The sequence below is a fragment of the Actinia tenebrosa genome, unplaced genomic scaffold (genome assembly GCF_029948245.1).
Source record: "Actinia tenebrosa isolate PJP-AT-01 unplaced genomic scaffold, QUT_ActTen_1.0 PGA_scaffold16__25_contigs__length_10494907, whole genome shotgun sequence".
NCBI lineage: Eukaryota > Metazoa > Cnidaria > Anthozoa > Actiniaria > Actiniidae > Actinia > Actinia tenebrosa.
Genome location: NW_028292576.1, coordinates 5146486 through 5154604, shown reverse-complemented (window position 1 = coordinate 5154604; position 8119 = coordinate 5146486).

Below are 8119 nucleotides of genomic sequence, written 5' to 3'. Positions count from 1 at the left end.
AACAAAGCAACAAAAGCAACCCAATAAAAACGGTTACAGTCCTGAAGCAGAGCTTGGAAAAAATGTAGAGGGAACCCCCGAACCAAACTGCCAGAAAGATGTAGAAGAAAATTCTGCAAACGATGGAAGAGGAGGATGAGGAGGAAACAATCAAAGTCCAGAGACATGTCACCGGAAAGAGGTCATTTCCCATTTATTGGAAAGTCCATGCACACTAAAAGTGTGGTTCGCCATCGTAAAGATGTACATGACCACCGTGTAACACATATGGCGACATGTCTTGACGAAAAACGGCATTTTTTAGTCAGGCATAGCTCAAAGGGTGGTGTAACGCACTCAATACATGCCAAAAAAGGAAGTAGAAGCCGAGAAGGTTGTTGGTCGTTGTGAAATTACTGCATGGATTCCATAAGGGTGGCTTGGCGAAGCGGGATTACATAGCTGAATGTTGCCACGTCCAAGAAGTTGGCAACAGCCTTTATTTTCCGGAAAACATCTCTCTCACTGGACGCCCTTAACGATCTTTCTGCAGATGGCGCATACAGAATATTTTCAGACGATAAAGGTTTTAGAGTCGAGAGATACAGGAAAAAGCACAAGAGGCCAGCGCACAATGTCTTGTTCCACTAATGGATGGAGACAGGTTTATTAGTTTTTCGGTGTATGATGGGAATATTAACTACTAAAGCAGGTTTGGTAGGATTGTTGTGACTGCTGATTTGTTAAATGGAACGCTTGACTGCCATTGCTGTCGAAGAAAGGTTACTTGCAAGCACAAACGGATTTGCTTGTGGTACTTCAGGGAGACGAACCAGCTTGACAGCTTCCACGTTGCAAGTAGCTCTGAAGAGCAAACAAAAAGGACACCAATGAAAAAAGAACTAGACATCGACACAAACAATGAAGAATTAGTTTATCCTTCAGATGAAGCGGACGTGTTGACGAAAATGTGTGGTTACATTCTGAAAGAGAAGAGGATTGAGTTCAAGAATAGCAAGAGTGATGGGCCAAAACCGGTTTTGTTAAAGAAACTAATACCGAAGGAGGCTACTATCATAAAGAATCCCTTACCAGTCTCATGCGGATTACAAACGAGGCTAGAATTTTTAACAAGAGCAAGGTGGTAGAGAATGTGGAAACATATATTAAGAAATGTCTAAAGTGTAACATGTGCTATGGGTTTGCATAATTTCAATGATTCTTTTATTATTAGCATTGACCTGTGTTTGTTTCCCGCAACATTGGCCAGTTGGAAGCTTGGTTAATGTATTGGAGAGACAACTTCACACCACCCTAAATTCTCAAACTGTATTGAATGCATACTTACATTTTGATAGCCTAAGTATGCATTCATGTGATTTTAATTGTGTACTGTATGGTTATCATCCAATGACAATTGACAAGAAGGTTACGTTTGGACTGTCCTGTATCAGATCTCCAATTACCTGAAGAATACGACATGTTAGGCAGATTTGGTCGACGCAGAGGACTTCTGGTATAGACAAAATCATAACCTCCATGAAATCGAACATATCGAAGTATGGATGTTAGTATACACCCGCACAGCAAGAATGGTGGAAAACCTTTCTCCTCAACCTGGGACAGAGACAACATAGGGAAGCTCCAGAACGACCATGGCTTTTTCAAGAATAAAAGAAGAGTAAAGTCAAGTCAAAGATGCCAACTGTGTCATTGTTAACTGAACAGGATGAGCCGATCCACGAGGAGCTCAAGAAAAGAGATTCAACAACAAAAGAAAAGAACCTAAGGTAGTTTTCATTAGCTAACCAGCTGTCTAAATTGAGAACTACATGTTCCTAAGCACTTTTTCTCAGATTAAAACACAGGTGACGTTGAAAAAAATGTCAGTTACTACTGACAGGAAAGAAAGGTGAGCATTGAGAAAACCCAAGAGATATGGGAAAAGACAAAAGAAAACCACTTGAATAAATTGAATTAGTATCATTACCCAGGTGATTATAAAAAATCGCGAACCACAACAGTGTTGCGTCGAGATCTAATTGCGGCTTTGAGTGTCCAAGACAAGCTGTTGGCAAAGGATCGGAAAAGTCCCAAACAAAAGAACTTTCAGAGAAAAACTCCTAATCAAAATTGCTACATGGATTACTTCAGTGATCGACAGGCCGCCTAAGGTCTTGTGAGTGATTGCATAAAATCCTGATTGGACGTGTAAACCAATCCTACTTTACAAATTAATCCCATTTTAGATAGATTTTGCCGTGTAAGTATCTATAAAAAGGTAAAATGTTTTAGAATACATAATATCACGTGTCCTGAACTGCAAGAATAAACTAGCTTGAAGTTGAGCTGGGTGGTAAGCTTATGTAATGCTCAACCGGATATTTGCTGATTGACAGTTTTGATCGAGGACGATAAGCTTGATTTGTAAGTAAGTGTTGACCTGAGTTTCTCTAGCGGCGAAACGATGAAGCGCCAATTCATATAAAGCACTGTTGAGACTGAACTGGACTTTCGTCAACATGGATCAAGAAAAAAATTTCGGAAAGTAGAAGGCCTTTTTAATCAACCTATGAGCAAGAAGAATAGAGGTTTAAAGACTCTTGGATGTAGAGGGGGTAATGCACAGAATTTGCATTTCTTTTAAGTATTTTTCACATAATTATTTGCTCAAATAGAACTTTCCAAATAACATTATTAGTTGATTCCTACTGATGTTGAACCAAGATTGAATTCTAAGAGACATTTTTGTATCTTTAAACTTACTGGCATTAATTATTTAATTAAAACCTGGAACCCAAAGCCTTTAATAATTGCCATCAAGAACCCTGTTTAATCAAATAGTTATAAAGGTCCCTGGAAATTGGTTAATAAACAACAGACAGTTTAAATTTGGTTAATAGAACCTAACATAGTTGGTGCAATGTTCAAATCAAATATATAGTATTCATTTAGCTTCCTAATAGCTCTCTCCACATGGATTTAAAATTTTGCTAGGAGAAATGTTCAATTCTACTCCCTTATTGTTTAATAATTTTTTTGATGTCGAACCCTTTATCTGCCTAAAGGGATCTAAAATGCCTGAACATCGGGTTATTTCCTTGTCTGAAATCCCACCTGTTTACAAACTAGACCCAAAAGTAATGGTTCCATTTGGTGCAACACCAATTAGCCCTTTCATGTTTATATTACTTTTACACTCATATTCTTTTTTTCCTCAGACAGAACTTCTGCAAATGCACTTGAAAACATTAACTACTTTTTTAATTGTAACTCAGTCTTAACATTTCTCCAGGTATGCTTTCACAAATGCGATTGGTACAATATATAATTGACTGTAAATGTGGCATTCTGTAAAAGAGTAATTGAAGTTAAATGATGATAAGAAAAATCATACGTAAAACAAGAAAATTTCAAAATTCATATTAACAGTGTTTATATGTAGAATATAACTGTGATTGTACATACATTTCAACATAAATTTCTGTGGAGTCCAAAATAACCCTGGTTGAAGAATAGAATTTTTTACAATCTTCTGGCATTAGTAAATGGATGAGATGGCAATATTGGCTGTGTGGTTACAACCCTTTGGTGCCGGCCCCTTTAAAAATCGTTCCTCCACGATTGATGATGTAATGGTTGCTATGGAAATGTTTTTTTGAGCATCATAACAAAAATATTAAAACAAATATATTTCAAGTTTTCAGAAGTAGAGCTCTATATATCTCTGGGTATGTTTCAAGTGAAGACAGTTTCAAAACGGCGTCTTCTAGTAAGTGAATGTGTGCAAGATTTACACCAGAATAAGCTGATGAATGATCTATCTATCGGTGACTCCAAAAATGATATAGATAGTGAAACTGGAGGTATTTCAAAAGAATAAAAGTTTGAATTAGACCGTGAATTACTAGGAGAATGTGATGAAGAAGCAGAATTGAGTTTGATGGACGCTAAACTTGTCTCCGTGACTCGACCTACCATTACAAGCAAAATATAAACTTTTTCAGACTGTTTTTACGGCTATATTGATAAAAACGAAATCCCATAGGTTTTTTTTTTTTTACTTAATAAAGTGTATTTGAAAGATGTGTTATTTTGAAGCATTTTCTTGGGGTTTTTTTTTTTTTTTCATCAGGTGTTCATGGTAGATGTGGCGCTGCAGCTCAACCAAATACTCCTACTCAACACACATAGTATAGTCCCCGAAGTTCTTTACCAAAGTTGACAAAGTAACGTTCTGTACTGATCGACGATATTTCAGGTACAATGGATTTCAGGTACAACCCAAGAGGGGATTTCAAAAAGAAGTCAATGAATTGAATGCAGAAAACAATAACTATTTTGACGTCCAGTGCTATGTGGTCCTTCTTTTTGATGAAATGAAGGTATTAGCAAATCTTGTGCTTGAAAAGACTACAGGAGAACATATTGGATTCACAGATCTCGGTGACACTGAAGTAAACTTTGCAGCTTTTGAGAAAGTTGACATGGTTGCTGCACATGCCCTAGCATTTATTGTTAGAGGAGTTTGCACTGAGCTAAGGTTTTGCCTGGCCCAATTTGCGACCACAGGAATTACTACTGCCCAGCTGATGCCCATCTTTTGGGAAGCAGTTTCCATTCTGAAGACAAGTTGTAACCTGTGGGTGATAGCATCTACAGCTGTTGGTGCCTCACCAAATAGGAGGTTGTTCCGACACCCTAAGCCACTAGATGGAAATGCTGAAGGAGATATATGCTAGAGGATGCCTATCTTTCGAGTTTGGAGGGTGAGGGAAATTCTTTTACATTAGGAAAATTTTCTGAGATCCAAAATTGAGATCCAATGTGTTTAATATCATTGACCAAAAACCACAACACATTAAACATTGTTGATGATAAATACATAAAATAAAGTTATTATTATCATTTAATTCTTAGCAACCGATGTCTCTAGAAGGTTTATTTCTTTTATTTTTTGGTGCTTATTATTTTATTGTCATATATTGCATTTTTTATTTATTTATTTATTTATATTTTATTACAGGTTCCAGTTCTTAATGGACGTTTCGGACTATTTGAGTGGCTGGAAAGAAAGCACCAAGACAAGACAAGGCAACTCCACTCAGAATGCCAGAGCACGAATGTTTCTATCAGGGCAGACGTATGAGGGCTACAGAATAACAGTCCATTCTGTTATGGAGGCAAAAAAATTTCTTCTGCAAGAAGGAATGGAGTTTGTTTTAACAGAGCGCTTCTGCCAAGATCCAGTAGAGGAATACTTTGGCAAACAATGCAAAATAGAACAACGCAGTGGTAACCCAGTCATTCATATGTTTGGGTACAACAATAACACAATCAGAATTCAGAGGTCTGTATTATGCCAGAGTGGCAACACTAGAGGAAGAAGGGACAAGCGTAAAGCATATCAAGAAGTTTCTGATGACAAACTACTATGTCGAAAAGTTAAGCGTTCCCAGTAACAAGCATGATCAGCTTTGAGACATTTCGCTCCTCTCCACACTCTCCATCATATTTATCTCTAATTCACCCTTATCTTACTTATGGCTTAACTTTATGGGGGCAAGCTGCACAAACTCACCTAAACAAAGTTCTTCTTCTACAAAAAAGAGTTCTTAGGGACCGTTCATTTTTTATCGGGAGAGGGGCTGGTGGTTTTGAGGGGGGGGGGGGGGCCACCCTAAAAAAATTGCCAAAAATGGGGGGCCGGGCAAAACGTGAGGCATTGAGAGGGGGCCTACGCTTTTTATTTACATACTTTTCTTTAATGAGTCTATTTCAGTCAATATAGAAATTACAACAAGAACAATGTGCTACAAATGTGTAAACATAAATGTCTATAGTATATATTAATAACGAAAGTGACATAGATATATCAGCAGTCCATTAAAAATCTTCCTCCCCACTCTCGGCATCTTCATCAGTGCCAGCACCATCGTCACCATCGCTGTATTCATTTTCATAAGTATCATCATCGCGTTGTCCTCACTGTCATGTAAACCAACTTCAATATGGGCATCAGTATTTGAATTGGAGTCCTGCTCTTCAGGATAAAGTTAAGAGAAGACTTCATCCGCTATCTTTGTTCGTACATTTGTGAGCAGTCTACTAGCAGCTGCATTTGTGAGGTGATTTCCAACTATTTCAGCGACACACTTTGCTTCTATGCCACCTTTCACCGAAGCAATGTTTTCGACAGCAATGAATAGTTCGGGGACCTTAATGGACGGAGGTTAAGAAAAGAACTTGGGGAGTTCAGCATCTATTGGATTTGATATACAAATACTGTATACTCGTTTAATATTGGCATCATATCGCTGCTGTCTTCTCTTTTTTGTTTTCCTCTTATTTTCTTTCTTCTTTCTCTTCTCTGAGTTAAACTTCTGTGCAGAGCCTTTAAAAATTTGTTTGCAGTCGTCCAGAAGCCGCTGTAATGCTTCTTTGTGTTCAGTCACATTAGCAATTACTTTTTCAATGCCCACTTTTTATTTTGCAATAAATTCATGTTGAAATGTGCTCCCTTCCTTTAGGTTTCTCCCATTTGTGCTGAACAATGTGTTGTCATGTTTTTTAATTTCGTCAAGTGTGTCATTGAGCTTATTTATAATGATAGAATGTTCATCAATGGCGTGGTTTATTTGTCTTCCGTCACCTGGTTTCACAGTGTAATTTGGTTGCAAAATTTCGCTATACCTGTTTGAGCAATTGTCAACCTTCTGGAAAAGTTTCTTTTCTTTTTCAGAAGGTCAAACTGTCGCGAACGTTCTGATTTGAATCTCAAGTCAAAGAATACTGTAATTATGATTGGGACCAGCTAGTCCAGGATGTTGATGATCTGAAAAAGCTACGACTGGCAGAGCTAAATAAATATCTGCTCCACCATAATCTTAACAACCACTTGAAGAAGAGAAAAGGCGAGGAACTGTTCGCCATTCTAAACCATCACCTACACACACAAAGTGAACCAGCCAGCAGCAGGGTACATACCGAGGATGAAGACAGAGATACAGAAGAAGAAGAATCTGAATATGAAGATGATGATCAAGATGATGAAGATGGTATTGATAAAGATGATAATGACGAAGTCAATGACATAATTCTTGCAGTCATTGGCAATGACGATGACAAGGCATCCTCCAATGTTTCACGTTCTGGCCGAAAAATAGCGAATAGAAATGAAATGGATAATTTTTACTTCTAAAAACAGTTTCAACAAATTAAACAATTTTCCTATTTTTGCTATTGTTTGATGAAATAAAGTCATTCAGGTGTATTGACTACATTCCTGGCCAAAGGCTGCAGATCACCTGATATTCTCAAGAATGATTTAGAAGTCAAAGACAAAGGAACAAAAACTTTATATAAAGAATGATAGAATGACTCAACAGACTGGTATGATACTCTAACCGCTGAGCTGATTTAAGCAACGTCTGACGTTCATAATTACGACAACCGGTAAGAAACTTTATACTTATACCCTTCAACTATCTTTAACGAAAGTAGATAATGTAAACATGAACAATAAGACAATTCCAATAAGTCTGTCATATCCCCATCGGTGTGTTGAACAAAGTGTACAAATTTACAGTAGACAGCTGTTGTAGACAATATGAATGTCAACAGGAAGTGCTATACCAAATATTTATCTGAAGTAAGGAAGCTAACAACAAAAAGTATGCGGAGACATCATAGTACTGAGGAGACAATGATCGGTCCATTAGATGTTAACCCTATTACAATGGCAGCCTTGAAATGTATATTCTTTAGAATGTGAGTACTCCCTGCTAGTTTAATCAACAATGTAACGTTACAATTACAGAATCACTGAATTGTACACACACATATGTATGTTTTTGAGGAATAGGTGAAGGGGGATCATCTCAATGAAATATGAAAGAGAGGGTGGGCCACCCGAAAAATTTGTACCAAACTAGGCGGGCTATACATTTTTTTTCTGAGAAAGCTCCAAAAACCACCAGAGACGTCCAGACACCATTTTACAACTTTTTGTTTTCTTTGTTTTTTTATTTTTTGTTTTTATCTCAGTCCGTGCACCTGTGTCTTCCAATGTGGACAAGAAAAACGCCATCCTGGAGAGATCAACTCCAAACGTATCGAACAAATGCTACAAAAGGAAGAA